Below are 20,368 nucleotides of genomic sequence, written 5' to 3' on the forward strand. Positions count from 1 at the left end.
ATGTATATATTATGTATCATTATAGAAGAATTAAGCATGTCTGTGCAGTTCTGTGAATCTTGTGCCTATTTTTTTTTCTCCTGGACTTCTCATGTTCCTTTCCTTTTTCTGAATTTAATCTGTATTCTTCAACTGTAATAAATAATGACCACACATACATGACTTTTTCTAGGTTCTGTGAGTCCTTCTAGTGAATTTTCAGATCTGAGGTGATCTTATGGATCTGGTCAACAGGCTTTAACAGAAAATAGTAAGATAACAGGCAAAATAAGATGGGTAATGTTAACCTAGAGATGAAAACTACAAGAAAGAAAAAAAAAATGACTAGAAGTAAAACAATAAAGTAACAGCAATGAAGAAAATCGTTGATGGGGTCATCAGTAGATCTGACTCAAAGGAGAAAAAAAAATCATTGAATTTTAAGATAGCTCAATATTAATGTCTCAGACACAAAGACAACAAAAATTAAATATGGAACAGCATATCCAAGAAGTTTGGGACAATATCATTATATAATCAGAACACCAAAAGGGAAATATTTGAAGTAAATACATGGGGTACAATTAAGTTTTCAAAGATGGAACAGACATGAGATATCTCCAAGTTTCTTAAAATTTAGAAATAACTAAAAGTAAGCCAGTAAAACAGTATCAAAGTCTTCACTTCTAGATATGTGTGAGAGACATGCAGATCATTGGGCATGGTTACTTTACATGTGTGTGTGCATATATGCAATTAGCATCAATATGCACAATGTTCTTTAAAAATGCATGGAGGTTTTCTCTCACATGATCTCATGCAGCCTATTTATGCAAATTATCCTACAATTTGAAAGCTTAGCAAAGTTAGCTCATATTAAAATTAGGATATAGACTATACCTGAGAATACGCAACAAAAGTAGGGACTAAGCCGTCCCAGCTAGCCATTGGTTTTTTGATTGTAAGATCTGTAACACATTTTTATGTTTTAAGTGCTTGGTACAAAGTTCACAGAGTGATTTAGAAAATCAAATATATTAGGGAAGATACACAGCAAAATGCCTTTTTAAGTCAAAGAGTTCAGAAGTAATAAAAGTTTCAGGTTTCAGCAGCATGCTCCCAGTTCATCTAATTTTCAAGTCATTTATTGTACCCATAAACATGAAGATAAACTTCAGGTGTCAGTATGCCTGAATGTCGCACCTGAACTGTTGCATATGACAAAAATTTAGCGACAGTAAAAATATGATTAGATGTTGGTAGTGTGTTTCAAACAAAAATTTATCTACTAAAGTAATGTTTCTCTGTATATTAGCTCAAAAGAATTCAGAAATCAAGTATGGGGTTAGATAACCTTCTTATAGCATCAGTAGAATCATTTAGATCTAAATATTATCAATTTATATGTCACAATATTGTAATATGATGATCTTTCTTATACTTTGGCTTTATATGGCTTGGATAAATGGGATTTCTGGATAGACTATAATTCTAAGCTACAGTGAAATTTGTTTTAAGAATGAATAGACTGGGAGAGTATAAGTAATAGTAGAAATAGGAAAAAATGGCTTATTTGAGACAATTGAAGAAGTGATAGTCATAGGGGAGAGAAGATGAATGCATAGGATAGAAAAGAAAAAGTGTAAAATTGTATAATGGAAAGTTTTAATTATCATTGACCTATGTAGTCATGAAAAGTAGAATGAAGGTGTTGTATTTTTTCAAAATAAATCAATACATGAATAAAGCATGATATGCCTACAATAACATTCTAGATATTATATCTTAAACTATACATGGGAATGCTAACAAAGTCGCTAAGAATAATTTTGGATTAATCTTTAGGGCTCAGAAATCATTAGGATGCTTAGCAGATTAGAATCCAAATTCAGTGAATGTGGGTGTGTATGTGTAGTGTGTTTATATACAAATGTGTTTAAATATTTATTGGATTTTTAAAACAGCATAAATTAAGGTTAAATACCTAGTTTTTGTTTTTCTTTTATGCTGAATACTATAGCATTTGATTTCATTAAAATTATTTTAAATCTTCACTATAGACAATCATATAGATGCTTGGTAATATACTTATTGATTCCTTGCTGTGAAGTATTTATTTCATTTTCCCCTTGTCTTTTATTGATAAATTTGCAATAAATGTCACTGCATACACTGATAAAAATTATTTTTCTGCAACTATGAAAATCTCCTTAAATGGAAATACTGAGTTGGGTTTATAACTACTATAGAGACCTAGTATATATAATGAAATTTGCCTTCTAAATGTATTGTTATTTATAGAAATTTGAAACCTAAATGATATGAGTTCCAAAAAAAGGCATAGTACAATGTTTTCTAGAATAATCAATGTGGAGACCAGATACAGGTAATGCCATAAAGGGAAAGTTAATGGTTCTTTTCAGTCCATCTCACATATGCATAAGTGCCAGAGAATTACAGAATCTGCCATTTAGATAGCAAGACAAGAGGATGATTCTTTCCATTTTACACAATTTTGCGGACTTGAGTCTTCATAAAACTTGACATTTACACACATCATTACAAATACTCACTGAGGCATTTCTTAGCTCTTTACAGTGATTAGGGTTTCCCTGATAGTTCAGTTGGTAATGAATCTGCTTGCAATGTAGGAGACCCCAGTTTGATTTCTGGGTCAAGAAGATCCACTGGAGAAAGAATAGGTTACCCACTCCAGTGCTCTCAGGTTTCCCTTGGGGTTCAGCTGGTAAAGAATCCACCTGCAATGTGGGAGACCTGGGTTTGATCCCTGGGTTGAGAAGATCCCCTGGGGAAGGGAAAACCTACCTACTCCAGTATTCTGGCCTGGAGAATTCCATGGACTGCATAGTCTATGGCGTCACAAAGAGTCAAACATGACTGAGCCACTTACACGTTCACTTCACAGTGATTAGAGTGCCTTTGATTTTTTTTCCCCAGTGTATGTTATTTTGAACTTTTCTGTTGCTTCTCAGTAAATGCTATTGTAATGTGAATTCCTTTCTGAGTGGTACAGAAGAATAATTTCAGTTATTGAAAAGAATTCCAAAGGAACCTATATTTTGAAAAAGAGAGTATCTGTGTATGACAATTATATATGGTAAATTACATGAAAAGGTGCTTTCTGAATATTCAAATTGCTCTTCATTTAAGTATGTGTATTATCTAGTCTTGAATAGCATTTGGTGATTTAAAACTGTTGCAAATGTTTTGTATGGCATACAACTAAAAAAGAGCCCCGCCTTTTGCTCAAATAATGTTTTTGTAAGGTGCTGCACCATTTATTTGAATGTGTCCTCTCAATAGGATACTTTTAAATGGAATAGTCAAAGAAGAGATTGCTGAATCAAAACTCCTATACTCTTTCCTCACTTTATCATTCTTCAGTAAATTCCCCACATTGCAACAAAAGTAATATTTTTAAAACTGTATTTGATTATGTAGTACTTCTGATTAAAATCATTTTGTGGCTTTACAACGCACTTAGGAAAAGGATAAGCATGTTAATATGGTTTACAAGCCCTGGAAGACCAAGACTTTTCCCATTATCCAGTTTCTTTTCTCTTTGATTTTCCTTTAAGCCTACGGACATAACTCCCTCCACCTCCATGATGCACCACATACTGCAGGCTATTTCCCATCCAGACATAATCATCCATTCTTGTGAGACACTGGTTTCTCATTTTCTCATAGTGTAGTTTTCTGCAAGTAATTTATGTCAATATTATCCTACCCCTTTGTCTTCATTGGACTAAATTTTCAGCTTTTCAGGTTTGGCTTAGATGTCAGTTCCAAGAGTGAAGAATAATTTGATTCTACGTGTTTGACATAAAACACTTCCCTATGAAGGCATAATGATATTCATTCCTTCATGTCTGGACCATAGTACATTGGAATTGTGCTGTGTATAAACCCTGAGACTATGAAGTCTTTGATGGCCTAGGTAGCATCTACAATTATTCACTAGTTTATTCCATGTGCTAACACTGTTTGGCAAGTATTGCACTTTGCAAGTATTTGTTTAATGGGCAAACAAAGCAATGAGAACATGAACGTTTGGATTCTTTAATCTGGAAATTTATAAAGATAAATTGTTGAGATTGGCAAGTACAAATTATGACATAAGAAAAAATTCTCACTACTCAATTTTACTGTACAATTTACATTGTCATAAGAGGTAAGGAGTGGGATTCTTATATATAAATACACACACATATATTTATATATATTACTCTTTCTTAGAGGGAAAATGATGAAAACTAAGTTTCTGTAAAGAGAATTGATTCTATTCTTCTCAGTTCACATTTTTGTTCTGCTTCTATTTTCCAAATCCTACTGCTTCATTGATGTTTGCTCCATTTTATTCTTCATGTCTCTGTATACACATGTCTTTCTTATAGTCATGTACTACCATGTTGATGGGAAATGAAAATGGACACCAAGTCTGGCAGAAACATGAAGACTATTTCTCCAGCTACTTCAAAAGTTAGAAGTGTTACTATTTACCCACTTCTGAAATGGTTTTAAACAGCAATGCAGCAGAATAATGAAATGTCCTGGAAGTATTTCCTGGCCAGCTGACTGTTTCATTTCTTCCTCAGTGTCTATCTTTAAGTTACTGTAGAGGTGTCAGTGTATGGTATGTAGAAAATCCTTGAGGCATACTGAGAAAATAATATGATCAAAATGTAGCTAGGACATTTTTTCTGAGAAAGCTCAATGTTCTCTCTCAGTCCTTTATTATTATGATAATTAATGCATTTATAAACAAATCTATTCATTCAAATATATGTTGAACTTGCTGGCATTAAATACCATGTTATGTTAGTTGCTCAGTCATGTCCAACTTTTTGTGACACCATGTACTGTAGGCCACCAGTCTCCTCTAGTTCATGGAATTCTCTAGGCAAGGATACTGGCACGGGTTGCATTCCCTTTCCCAGGGGATCTTCCCCGCCCAGGGATCAAATCCAGGTCTCCTGCATTCCAGGCAGATTCTCAACTGTCTGAGCCACCAGGAAAGTTCACTAAATACCATGAAATTGTGCTAATCTCCTTGATTCCATGACAGATGAGAAATAATCTTTTAATTTTATCTAGTAACTTCACTACTTAAAACCCCTCAGTTGCTTCCCATTGCTTTTATTTTATTTCTTTTCATTAAAAAAAAAAGCATGTTTAATTGATGCTTAGAATGTGCTTCTCTATTTTGTGCACATGGTTAATATTTTAATATTTATATTTATCTCTTGGTTAATATAGGCTGAGAGTTAATTGAAAAAATGTATCCTTAGCTTCTCAAACAAATTTCAAGGACAAATGTCACACAGATAACTGATTTCACAGTAGTGAAGGTAAACCTGCCTTTTTAATATAAAAATCATCAAAAATATTTACAACCTTATATAATGTTCTGAATGTTCTTATCTCTTCAGATCTCTCCAATGTGTTATGATTATTCTTCTCTTCACTCAATATTCTCTAGCAATACTGCCTTCTTTTCTGTTTTTCAAAACAGGCCAATATTTACCTGGAATAATTTGCTCCATTTTTAAAATATTGGCCACTTTTTATCCTTCACCTTTCTTCTAATATTGTGCAATTTAAGCTATTCTTGACTACTCAAACTAGAAATTTCCAACCTAGTTTGTTATCTATTTCATTACCCATATATTTTTTTCACAGCACTTATCTATACCTCAAATTGTTTTCCTTCTTTATATTATTATTTACTTTTAATCTGTATTGATGAAGTGTGTAGGTTCTACATGGCAGGGCAGTTATTACTCTGTCTCCAGACACTAGAAAAGTGATGAATAAATTAATAAGTAGATAATAAACTGAAAGATCAGGCAATAAAATGAAAGATTATACCCATGTCCAATATTTTTCATGTGCAATATTCTTGCCAAATCTCCCCAGAATTACTTTCATTTAGACTTTTCCAAACTAAGACAAAGATGCATTCATTATATGTCAAGGTTATGACATACACAACAAGCACGCTGGCTTCCAGAGCCTTTGTCTCAAGACCAGGGTCTAGGTCTTATACTAATAATTATTAACTGCCTAGACATTTTCAAGCATCATTTGCAAAATTTTATTTATTCAATATCCTTCCTTCTTTTGTACCTTTAAACATTGTAAGGAAAAAAATCTCAAAGATACTCATACAAGCACAACTTTCAGGTTACATTTCTAACTTTATGTTTTCTTTAGTTCGGTCTTTAACCTCATATATGTCAAACAATTACTCTCCAACTTCCATGAGATGTTTTGTACATTCTCCCAGAAATAAACAGCTGAGAAATAGATGTTGAGAATTTCTACTCATCAACAACTTTTCCCCTAAGAAAACCAAAATCCCAAATATCATAGTTTGTAACAGAATCTATTTTGTGGGTGACAGAGCTAGCCTTTGAGTGTTCCATTCATCACTTTCCTGCTGTAAAACTTCGCAGCACTGAATCCTTTTTTCTTCCACAGTGACAAAATAGATGTTGCTGGAATCCATGGAAAATTGGGTCAGTAAATCAGAAAACACTGATCTGTTTTAAACAAAGATCAAGTTTTGAGTCCTTTTAGTCCTTTTAACTCCTCAGGCCAAAATGTGTGAATCATGGTTGATGAGAAATCTCACTTCTTCCTCACTTTTGATATCATTATGCCCTCCCAGCTTTTTATCAAATCTATCATTTAATGAACTCTTTACTAAAACTAAAAAGAGAATTTTCCATGAAACATTATTACTCACTGACTGAAAGAAAATGTATTAGTCAGGGTTCTTCAGAGAAGCAGGACCAGGAGACTTTCAATCTCTCTACCTATCTTTCTGTAACCCAGAAGGAGCCTATGGGGCCTTCTCAGGACTTACCCTTCCCCTTATCCTCTGATTTAGCTCTTCTCTGAGGTATCTAATAATATTTCCTGAGTTGTTTTACAAATGTCCAGCCATGAAATTAAAAGATGCTTGCTCCTTGGAAGGCAAGCTATGACCAACCTAGACAGCATATTAAAAATCAGAGACATTACTTTGTCAACAAAGGTCCATCTAGTCAAAGCTATGGTTTTTCCAGTAGTCATGTACGGATGTGAGAGTTGGACCGTAAAGAAAGCTGAGTGTCAAAAAACTGATGGTTTTGAACTGCGGTGTTGGAGAAGACTCTTGAGAGTCCCTTTGGCATGTAAGGAGATCCAACCAGTCAATACTAAAGGAAATCAGTCCTGAATATTCACTGGAAGGACTGATGCTGAAGCTGAAGCTCCAATACTTTGGCCACCTGATGAGAACTGACTTCTTAGAAAACACCCTGATGCTGGGAAAGATTGAGGGCAGGAGGAGAAGGGGACAACAGAGGATGAGATGGTTGGATGGAATCACTGACACAATGGATATGAGTGTGAGCAAGCTCTGGGAGTTGGTGATGGACAGGGAGGCCTGGCGTGCTGCAGTCCATGAGGTCACAAAGAGTAGGACATGACTGAGGGACTGAACTGAACCGAACTTTACAAATGTGAGTCCCCTCCCCCACCAAACAGAAGATGTTAACTACTTAGTGACCATGAGCACATAGCCCCAGGCCTCTTGGAGCCTGGGGCTGATAATACTAAGCCCTGTGGTACTGCCCTGTTACCCCATCATCAGCCAATCAGAGAACTGCACATGAGCTGATCATATGCCCGCCAACCTTCCCCTTCCTCAGCTGCCTTTATTAACATGTTTTGTTGAAAGCCTTTCGGAATTTGGGTTTTTTTTGGCACTTGAACCATCTGTCTCCTTGCATGATCCTACAATAAATCACTCTGTTCTCCAAACTCTGACATTTTGGTTCGTTTGGCCCCACTGTGTATCAGGCACATTAACTTGCACTAATATCTCCAGATAGATAGGTATAGGCAGATATAAATCTCTCTATATATAGTGTGTGTGTGTATAGATATACATATAAGTACATATACATATACACTCACATATATATAGATAAAGATATTCAGAGAGAGAGGCTATATATATTCAGTTACAACCATTTATATATGGAAAGAGGGAGAAATTAGTTACAAAAATTGGTTCACATGATTATGGAGGCTGAAAAGTCCCAAGAACTGTAGTTGGCAAGCAAAAGATCCAGTTGAACCAATGTTATAGCTCTAGTCTGCGCATGAACGACTGACAAGCAGGAGAGCTGATGGTATAAATTCCAAGCCTATAATACATCAGAAGATAGACATCCCAGCTCAGAGACTGACAGAGAGCAAATCCTCCTTTTCTCTACGTTTTAACTCTATTTAGGTCTCCAACAAATTGGTTGAGGGTCACTCACACTGGGGAGAGAATTTGATTTATTCATCCTACCAATTCAAATGTTAGTCTCCTCTAGGCACAATCTCACAGAATCCTATTTAATTCAATATCTGGGTATATTGTGGCCCAGTCAAGTAAACATAGAACGAGTCACAAAAAAACTCTGAAAAATGGTTTTGTATAGAGGTACCTTCTGAATGTGATAAACCATAACCTATGTTAAGAAACGATGCTTATAGAGATAAGCAACAAATACTGGGTTCTCTACAAAAGCATGTCATAGTATAAGCTATTTGGAATATAAACTTAAGGGTATATTGGTTTAGAACAGACAAATATAGGAGAGAAATGATAAAACTTTTAGTTAAGAAGAAACTGTGGCTAACTGTGACAAGAATTTTTATTTTCCACTAGCCACAGAAAAAGCTTTTTCTCAGATAACAAATTTTCTAGATTTCCTCTTGTTAGAGCCTAAAATGTTAATCTCAGTAAAGCATTCACTGAAGTAAATGCTAAATTGGAACCTCAGAGAGCAAACAAATAAATATATAAATATATATATATATTCCATCATATAATCAATAATCTGATTTAGTCATAAGTCTAAAAGATTTCCTCCTCCTAAGGTTTTGATTCATTATTTCCCCCTTTTCTTTCTTCTAGCTGACTAAGAAAAGCTGAAAGAGTAGATTTTTTTTTAAACAATTTTCTCTGGATTCCTAGTACAAATTTTCTTGAAATCTCATAGAAAGCATTTTGTAAGGCATCCAGGCCACAGTTAAAAGCAGACAAGAATTTCACATAAGTTCCTTAAGTCAAAAAATTAAGAAGGATTATCCAAGTCAACCTAATGAGATGTTTAGTCGATAGATATATCAATTAATGTTTAGGGAAACTTGACATCCCAATATAAAAGTTGGCTTGATATCCTATACATTTATGTCTTTTCTAGGTCAAGTGTTCTTAATATTTTCCCAGTTATGGACTCTTCGGCAACTGTCAGGGAAAGCCAATGGAAAACTCAGAAGACTGTTTTTAAAAATACTGCTGCTGCTGCTAAGTTGCTTCAGTCGTGTCCTACCCTGCACGACCCCATAGACAGCAGCCCACCAGGCTCCTCTGTCCCTGGGATTCTCCAGGCGAGAACACTGGAGTGGGTTGCCATTTCCCTCTCCAATGCATGAAATTGAAAAGTGAAAGAAAGTGAAGTCTCTCAGTCGTGTCCGACTCTTAGCGACCCCACGGACTGCAGCCCACCAGGTTCTTCCATCCATGGTATTCTCCAGGCAAGAATACTGGAGTGGGTTGCCATTTCCTTCTCCATTAAACATACTAAAAGTATACAAAGGGACTATAAAGGAAACAAAGATGATGCTGTTGAAGTGTTGTACTCAATATGCCAGCAAATATGGAAAACTCAGCAGTGGCCACAGCACTGGAAAAGATCAGTTTTCATTCCAATCACAGAGAAGGGCAATGCCAAAGAATGTCCAAACTACTGCACAATTGCACTCATTTCACATGCTAGCAAAATAATGCTCAAAATTCTCCAAGCCAAGCTTCAACAATATGTGAACTAAGGATTTCCAGATATTCAAGCTGGATTTAGAAAAGGCAGAGGAACCAGGGAGCAAATTGCCAACATCCCTTGGATCATAGGGCTTCGCTCATAGCTCAGTTGGTAAAGAATCTGCCTGCATTGCAGGAGACCCCAGTTCGATTCCTGGGTTAGGAAGATAACTGGAGAAGTGAAAGGCTACCCACTCCAGAATTCTTGGGCTTCCTTGATGGTTAGGTTGGTAAAGAATCTGCTTGCAATGGAGGAGACCTGGGTTCAATCACTGGGTTGGGAAGATCCCCTGGAGAAGGGAAAAGCTACCCACTCCAGTATTCTGGCATGGAGAATTTCATGGACTGTATAGTTCATGGGTTCACCAAAAGTCAGGCACGACTGAGCAAATTTCACTTTCACTTTCTGCTTTTTTGACTACGCTAAAGCCTTTGACCGTGTGGATCGCAAAAAACTGTGGAAAATTCTTAAAGAGATGGGAATACCAGGCCACCAAACCCAGCTCCTGCAAAATCTGTGTGCAGGCCAAGAAGCAACAGTTAAAACCAGACATGGAACAATGGACTGGTTCAAAATTGGGAAAAGAGTATATCAAGGCTGTATATTGTCACCCTGCTTATTTAACTTATATGCAGAATACATTTGCAAAATGCTAGGCTGGTTGAAGCACAAGCTGGAGTCAAGATTGCCAGAGAAATGCCAATAACCTCAGATATGCAGATGACACCACCCCTATGGCAGAAAGCTAAGAGGAACTAAAGAGCCTCTTGATGAAAGTGAAAGAGGAGAGTGAAAAAGTTGTCTTAAAGCTCAATATTCAGAAAACTAAGATCATGGCATCCGGTCCTATCACTTCATGGAAAATAGATGGGGAAACAATGGAAAAGTGACTTTATTTTCTTGGGCTCCAAAATCACTGTAGCTGGTGATTGAAGCCATGAAATTAAAAGACACTTGGTTCTTGGAGTAAAAGCTATGACTACCTAGACAGTATATTAAAAAGTAGAGACATTACTTTGTTGACAGAGGTCCAGCTAGTCAAAACTATTGTTTTTCCAGTAGTCATGTATGGATGTGAGAGTTGGACCATAAAGGAGGTGGAAACCATAAAACTGATGCTCTTGAACTGTGGTGTTGGAGAAGCATCTTGAGAGTCTCTTGAATTTCAAGGGGATCCAACCACTCAATCCTAAAGGTAATCAACCCTGACTGTTCATTGGAAGGACTGATGCTGAGGCTGAAACTTGAATACTTTGGCCACCTGATATGAAGAGCCAGTTCATTAGAAAAGACCCTGATGCTAGGAAAGGTTGAGGGCAGGAGGAGAAGGGGACAACAAAGGTTGAGATGGTTGTATGGCATCACTGACTCAGTGGACATGAGTTTGAGCAAGCTCCAGGAGATGGTGAAGGACAGGGAAGCCTGGTGTGCTGTAGTCCATGGGGTCACAGAGAGTTGGACATGACTGAAGGACTGAACAATATCATTATCAACATATGGGAGAAATATGTGATATATTTATTGTGGAAGCCATAATAGTAGTACATTCAGATCTCACCATTCAAGAGAGAACCTGCCGTGAGAAGCACAGTGGGGCTTACAGTGTCCATTGGTCCGACCTTCAAGATCCACTGATCTCCTCCCATGCAATGACTGAGCACATCAGAGTTAATAGCTTGAGATAGTCCCACCCAGCTTGGAATTCCTCCAAAAATATTCCTTGTGCTGTGGCTTCTCATGGATTTTCTCATGGCCAAGACTTTCTTATAGATACCCTTCAGGTTGAGGCTTTCTACCATCCCTTTTTCCTTTTCTCTCTCCTATCACAGGTTTTGGATCAGCATCACTGTATAACACTGACTATTTTTTCTCCCTCTTATCCTTACCCTTTTACAAGTGTTTTTCTTAATTTGTATTTTGTATTTTCAATTTTCTTTTGATGTCTTCCTCTAGGAGAACCTAATCTGACACACTAACTCATCATTAACTAGTTAATGAGTCATGCTATTAATTATCCAATAAAATGATCTGGGAAAGCTATCTAATAACTACATGAGTTCCTAAATAATGATGACTCTAAATTTATTTCAGTGTTTCATAAACAACTATAATATACTCTGCAAAATATCTGTAAGCTGTATCACTGACAAAATTTCAGGTAGTATTATGTTACATCTCAGGGATAATGTATTATTGCACATATACATAATTGACAGAAATGTGAAATTTTAGTACAAGGACAGTAAAAAATATAGACCTATTTTTCCTATCTGACTTTACAGATATACTGAGCATCACACAGGGATGTTCAGGGACTCTAGAAAGAGACTCTCCTTGAAGCAAATAGCTTAGAATTGTGGTAAGAAGTAATGGGCAGTTTTATGTTAAGCTTCACTTACCTGAATTTTTAACCAAAAAAATATTGCCTACAGAAATGCTGCAAAAATCTATGCTTGAGTTTTTCTTATTTTACTTCTTTATGCCAATTTATTTTCTTTTTAGTTTTTCTTTTTGTGGCAAAAATAGAGGAATATTCACCTATAATCTTCCATAATTTTAGCATGATTACTACTGTTGTTTAAAATTTATATTAATACATCTAAGTTTTCCAACATTTATAAGTTGTGTGCAAATACATACAGTAGGTTACTAAATTTCTCACCCTAAATCTACTTATTCTAAATGTTCTTACTTTAATCTGCTGCTTAAATTCAACCTAGTAATTTGCTCTCCTAAGACATACATATACGCACACACCACATCCCTTGTTATCTCCTTGATTTCAAGGATTATAGTCACATTTGTCACTTTTCAGACATGAACCTGAAGATTGGTATATATTCAGTAATTTCTCAGAGAATAGTCACAGCTACAGCAATTTCATTCAAAAAGGATCCATGGAGAGATCAAAATCAAGCTACAATATGATTTTTGTAAAATAACAAATAATTAAGGTGTATGGTTTCTAAGGTTTTCATATTTGATTAGAAAACTGTCGACTGAGAAGTGACCTCAGATCAACATAACTGGACATTCAGATGATAATTCAAAATTAGACTACATAAAGAGCTCTTATTTCTACCTCATCACTTCTATAAACTTAACACTTAGGGTTTCATTCCCATTATTCACATTTAACGCATTAAATCTAGTTAATAATGTCTGTATTTTCTTTGACAGTCATTACAGCATCCTCACCTCACAGTTACTTGATAATTAAAATTCAAATTTATCTTCATTTTGATTTAGCCACTCATTTTGTTGTATCATGTATTCAGCCTCCATTAGGAATTAACATATTGAAATCATTAGCATATAATTTGTGTTCTCTAAACACAGAATCTTGTTTTTATCTTTATGCATCTCTCTCCTATTAAAATGTTGAGTAATTCTTATTGTGAGCTTTTGTCCCTGGACTTTATTCTAACTTTTTTGTCATTCTCTTTCTCCTGACTTCTTCTGCCACTCTAGTCCACTTGCTTTTTAATTATTTCCTCTCTAAAATTCTTGACTGTCACAGAGCTCATTAAATACTTTCTTCAGTGTTCCATTAGGTAGCACCCAGTTGATTCATATCATTGTACACAAGCATGTTTCTGTGGAAATTGTGTAAATATACTACTATCTGATATTCTTAGATTGCTTTGCCGGAGTTGTCTTGACTGATAAACTAAGTTCTTCTAAATATCCTTGGCAAACAATATGAATCAGTAATACTTTTGAGCAGGATGAAGCTGTGTTTAAAGCAATAACTTTTTCATATGTGCATTAAAGTTTGAAACTGGTAGGAAAGGTGTTATAACAGTCAAGGAAATCAATTTGGCATCTGCTGCAATAGCTCAGAAATTATTATTTCTTTTATTATATTTTAGATATAGAAAGCAACATTTTTCTGCTTATATCTTCCAGCGAAGATATAATTAGCTATCTAGAAGTTCAAAATTCAGGAATGTCAGGACCCTATTTCTTAGAAAAGAAATATTCAATGAGTTGTATCTGTAGGGACAATGAATCTGTTGGAGATAAGGCAAGAGAGGACTTCTACTCTATGCTTAACTGGCATATAAGTGGAAAAAAAAAAGTAGCAGTATGACAAATAGCATGATGAGGGGCCTGGTTTAAACTACTAACAATGCAGATGTTATATTTTTAGTTCATCCCTATGTACAATAGTAAACAAACAAACAAGCAAAATCTCAATCTGTAATCTTAAAGAATGTTGTATACTATGAAATCAGAAGTCACTTCTTCCTATCAGGAAACCTATTCCATATAATAGATATTTGATATTATAACTGTTCCTTGATGTAATTATCTCCATTAACCTCACAATAGAGATTTAAGCCCAAAGAAAAAGAAAGGAATCAAAAAAAAAAAAAAAAGAAAGAAAGAAAGAAAGAAAAAGAAAGGATTCAAGCCTTGGTGTTATGGACACTGAAAGAACTTCATTGAAAATAAGTGAACTTTCTGTAAACACAATCTGATGCTAGTCTCTGGTGCCTCAGGGGGAAAAAAAATTGTAGCTATATATGTTTATAAAGCAATTAACTTTTACTTAAAGCCTGGACTTTAAGAACTTAAAAGAACAATGTTTAATGGTTCTACTAATTATAAAAACTGGGTTAGTAAAATTGTTCCTTACAATTCAGGTGGGCAAGGAATATGGGGTAATGGAGTTCTCTTGCAAGAGTCAGCAGATAACAGAGAAATATCATAATGAATACCAAAAACAGAACTCAACAGACCATTTTCTTTTCACTTTTGGATAGTTGAACAAAACAATCTTGTGTGAGTTGTACCAAGATTCTTTCCATCTATATTTTCCTTTTACTATGTGCTCCAAAACATTACTATTTTTGAAAACAGTTTAATTCATATAATATGATGTATATATTTCAGTAACACTTGGATTATTTTAGCAACTTCTAAAAACAGGTATCCATATGGGCTAAACACTCAGAGTCCAGTCTATACATTGAGGCTGAGTTTTTATATAGTCTTTTGCTGTACCATGATGTTTAAGTTCATAATGACACTTCATTGTAGTTAAAGAAAATCATATTTTATGTGAATGTGTATCTATAGTACTATGACACTTTAAAACAAATTCAGAACTTCTGGAATTAGAATATTCATTGTAATAGTGCTTTACATAATGGTTACTCCTGCTTTGTCACACTGTATGTAAAATACTTCTTCATATTCACACAAAAGCCACTTTAGTAAACACATCATGGTGTGTGAGAGAAACAAATCACTACTAAACTTAGCCATAAGACAATGCATGTATAGTGTTTTAAATATAGATAATGTAGAAATTTTACTCACCAGCAAAATAAAAATTCAAGTAGGCACTTTAATTTGGACAGGGCTATGTTATTTAGTTGGACAAAAACTCCTCTGGTTTCTTGTTAAGTGTTTTGTGTCAGGGATATATTTAACATCTAACTCATTAAGTAACTTTCTATAAAAGCAGCACCATCAGTTTGAGATGTTCAGCATTTGACCGTAAGTTGTTATAATTGCATGCTGAGAAAATCAAAGAGGTGTAACAAATTTTTGATAGTTTCTAGCTACTGCTTCTAGCAATTAGAAGTAAAAATTTCATCACTTATTAACAAAGTTTCTTCTAACTAATGATTAAGTTATAATATGATTTAACTTACTAGATAGATTCCAGCTAAATAATAAGTTCAATCAAGGTCCCTGTAATCCATGCAAAAAAAAAAAAATCAAATTTATTGATAAGAGAAAATAGGATTATTACTTAGGAGCTCAATCAATGTATATATAATAAAATCTAAAAAAAAAAAAAAAAAAAACCCTCAAAAATTAAGATAGATTTCAACCTGGCCCAACAGAAAATAACACTTTATCCCACAATGTATGATAAAATAGGAAGAAACTATATTTATGATTTTCAGAGGTTTATCATAATGCATATTTGCCTTTCTGCTAAGTTGCTTCAGTCGTGTTCAACTCTGTGAGACCGCATAGACAGCATCCCACCAGGCTCCCCTGTCCCTGGGATTCTCCAGGCAAGAACACTGGAGTGGGTTGCCATTTCTTTCTCCAATGCATGAAAGTGAAAAGTGAAAGTGAAGTCGCTCAGTCATGTCCGACTCTCAGTGACCCCATGGACTGCAGCCTACCAGGCTCCTCCGTCCATGGGATTTTCCAGGCAAGAGTACCGGAGTGGGTTGCCATTGCCTTCTCTCTTTGCCTTTAGTTTTCTTTTTATTTCTTGTACCCCCAAATTTTATACATTGCAAAAATTGGAAAACTGTGTTTATCTGAAATTTGCTTTCCAAGGTACTTGGAAACATGATTATTTTGAGGTTTCAGATCCTTCTTTTGTGAACTAAGTGAAAGAAAACAGAAACACTCTAAAAATTTTTAATTAATTTTATTGTTTAGGCGGTGTGGACAAGATCTCGGCACTGTTCCAACTGAGGAGGATTAGTCCCAGAAGAACTAAAGAGACTCTTGATGAAAATGAAAGAGGAGAGTAAAAAAGTTGGCTTAAAATTCAACATTCAAAAAGTAAGATCATGGCATCTGGTCCCATCACTTCATGGCAAATAGATGGGGAAACAATGGAAACAGTGACAGACTTTATTTTGGGGGTCTCCAAAATCACTGCAGATGGTGACTGCAGCCATGAAATTAAAAGATGCTTACTCCTTGGAAGGAAAGCTATGACCAACCTAGACAGCATATTAAAAAACAGTGTCATTACTTTGTCAACAAAGGCCCAGCTAGTCTAAGCTATGGTTTTTCTGGTAGTCATATATGGATGTGAGAGTTAGACTATAATGAAGGCTGAGCACCAAAGAATTGATGCTTTTGAACTGTGGTGTTGGAGAAGACTCTTGAGAGTCCCTTGGACTGCAAGGAGATCCAACCAGTCCATCCTAAAGGAGATCAGTCCTGGGTGTTCATTGGAAGGACTGATGCTGAAGCTAAAACTCCAATACTTTGGCCACCTCATGCGAAGAGTTGACTGATTGGAAAAGACCCTGATGTTGGGAAAGACTGAAGGCAGGAGGAGAAGGGGGAAACAGAGGATGAGATGGTTGGATGGCATCACTGATGTGATGGACAGGAATTTGAGCAAACTCCGGGGGTTGGTGATGGACAGGCAAGCCTGGCGTATCAGACATGGCTGAGTGACTGAACTGAACCATCCCAGATTTAGAAAAATATAAACTTAAGCAATCCTTAGGCTTAATGCTTAGGTTTAAAGGGAAAACTATATTTCCACTAAATTCATTTCAAATAAATGAAGATTAAAAACATACATACAGGTGTTTTCATATACATATTTACCAATATCTTGGTGGGGATAAGGCTTCAGAAAACTAAAAGTCACAAGATACCTCTCCCTCTCGGCTTCTGCCTTGTGTTTTTCTGGGTTTCAGTGACCTCATCCATTATGGAACTGTGGTCCACTCTTACTGACTTTACTCACTTTTCCATGGCCCTTTCCCCATCTGCTACCATATTGGCTGAAACGGTTCATACACATACCTTATGTGTGTCTTATTGAATCAAACAATTTGTAAATAGAGAATCTTTCATTGATTTGAAATTTTGAGAAAAAAAATCATGTGAGGAAGAAAATTGTATAGCTTACAGCCTGGCTTAAGATCTGGGCTATGTATCACTGACTACTGCCTACCCTTCCAATCACACCTAATGCCACTCACCCTGTATCTTTCAACACTCCACTTCCACTGAATTTCTGGCAATTCTTTAGACATTCCAATTTTTTTTTAACACATATTAGGTCAGCATCTATTCTTTAAACTGTCACCACTCTCTCCCAAACAGTTTTCATCTGCATAAAGTATCCTTAGACTTCAGAATAAATGTTCTTTTCTTAGAGACCTCCTCAATCTTTGATATTAATTATATATCCTTTATCATTTTTTCTCATAATAGAGGGATATGTTTCCAGCCTTTAATTATAATCATTTGGAAGCAAAACTATACCAACATATGTTAATGTATGATTGACTACCTCTTCCAACTTGACAACAAATACCTGACTAAAGGAATATTCCTAGTTTTTTTCCTAAATAATATACAGTGCCTAATAAAGTCTTTTCCTAAGTGGAACACCCAGGAACGAGACCTGTGAGTATATATAAAATCTCTAAATTGAGGTCACCTTTACTCTTTTTTGGTGGTGGTTTAATGGCTAAGTTGTGTCCAACTTTTTGTGACCCTATGGATTGTGGCCCACCAGGCTCCTCTGTCCATGGGATTTTTCATGCAAGAATACTGGAGTGGGTTGCCATTTCCTTCTCCAGGGGGATCTTCCCCACCCAGGGATTGAAGCTGGATCTCTTACATTGCAGGCAGAGCCCAGAAAAATCCAAAAAATGCAGGTGAAGCCAGCCAAATTCCAGCTAAATTCAGATCAGGTAAAAAATCTAATCTCCTAAAATGTAACTGCCTCTTCCAGGCCCACAACTAACAACTATATACACACACCATTAGTTTTCCTGATCAAGTGACTAAAGAACTTCCCTAAATATCATCTATTCATGTGGAGAAAAGAAACTGAAACCTCAAATAATCATATTTTCAAGTACCATGGAAAGTAATTATAAGATTAAAAACAGATTTCTAATTTTTAAAATGTATAAAATTTTCTGGGAGTTCAAGAAATGAAAATAAAATTAAAAGGAAAGATACACTATGATAAAAACTCTAAAGTCATAGCTTACTGTTATCAGCCTTAGCTACATTATTCAACACCAAGCTACAGGTTGGTCATGATAAACAGGAATATTAGACATGGTATAACTTCCATAAAATGGTTTTATTGCATTCCTGATAACTCTGCATGATGTCTGAAGCACTTTCAGAGACCTTTAGCAATTGGTTCAGCTTCTCCAGCATCTGAGGCTTGTCTTTTCCCTGTAACATTTACCTACATTGACTTCTATTCTTTGCACTATTTAATTCAGTTAACTTGCTATATTATCATTTGATTAATGAATTAATTCATTAAGGAGATAATACCTAGATTGTTCAAGACACTTTCGCTACATGTTTGGCATATCAGAAAAGAACATATTCTTGGTACCCTAAGAACAGTAATGGATGTGAGAGTTGGACTATAAAGAAAGCTGAGGGCTGAAGAATTGATGCTTTTGAACTGTGGTGTTGGAGAAGACTTGAGAGTCCCTTGGACTGCAAGGTGATTCAACCAGTCCATCCTAAAGGAGATCAGTCCTGGGTGTTCATTGGAAGGACTGATGTTGAAGCTGAAACTTCAGTACTTTGGCCAACTGATGCGAAGAGCTGACTCATTGGAAAAGACCCTGATGCTGGGAGGGATTGGGGGCAGGAGGAGAAGGGGACGACAGAGAATGAGATGGCTGCATGGCGTCACCGACTCAATGGACATGAATTTGGGCAAACTCCGGGAGTTGGTGATGGACAGTGAGGCCTGGCGTGCTGTGGTTCATGGGGTCACAAAGAGTTAGACACGACTGAGCGACTGAACTGAAGAATATAATGAAGGACACACAATTCTACAATCACATCATAGCTAAGATTCAAATGGAAACTGATGTCTAACTGATAAGGTTGAGAGCAACTCATAGCAGGAAGCATGCTCAACGTGAGACATAAAGAATAAATTATGATATTTTCAGGGGTTGGTGTTATGGAGAGTATATGTAAAGCGAAGTAAAAGCTCAAAGGAAAGGCAGAGAGTACTACAAACAGAAAGAGGCAATAAGAAGCTAAAGTGTCATCACAAAGTAAAAATCTTAGGTTGAACTATAAACAGTTGGAGATAAATCATGCAAAGCCCATAGGTGGTGATGCAGTGCTGAAGTATTTTACACAACAGGATAATATAAATCAATTTTTATATTAGAAATATCACATGAACAAAAGCACTGAGTTGAGTTATATGTTGGGCTGGGAAAGAGACTCCAACAAAAGACAAAGGCAATGTGCTGCTACAGTAGAGGCAAAACTGTCAAGGTTCTGAGTTATGACAGTAGATGTGGAAATGAATAACGTGTGTATTTAGAAAGATAAAGGCTGTTTAATCAATGAAACATGGTGGCCAGCTAGTTATGGAGAATGGAGGCGGAATGACAAGAACAGAGCAAACTCAGTTATGGTGATGCCAATGAAAAATAAGAAAAGAAGACTGAAAGATTTTACTTCTTCTAATAAATATTTTAGGTTTTCTTTTAACATGCTGGATTTGATGTGTCTAAAATAATCCAGTGAAGTGAAGTGGCTCAGTCGTGGCCGACTCTTTGCATACCCATGGACTGTAGCCTACCAGGATTCAGTCCATGGGATTTTCCAGGCAAGAATACTGGAGTGGTTTGCCATTTCCTTCTCCAGGGGATCTTCCCGACCCAGGGATCGAACCCCGGTCTCCCGCATTGCATGCAGACGCTTTACCGTATGAGCTACCAGGGAAGCCCAAAATAATCCAGTAGATATATGCAATAGCTAGT

The sequence above is a fragment of the Odocoileus virginianus genome, chromosome 29 (assembly GCF_023699985.2).
Source record: "Odocoileus virginianus isolate 20LAN1187 ecotype Illinois chromosome 29, Ovbor_1.2, whole genome shotgun sequence".
Taxonomy (NCBI): Eukaryota; Metazoa; Chordata; class Mammalia; order Artiodactyla; family Cervidae; genus Odocoileus; species Odocoileus virginianus.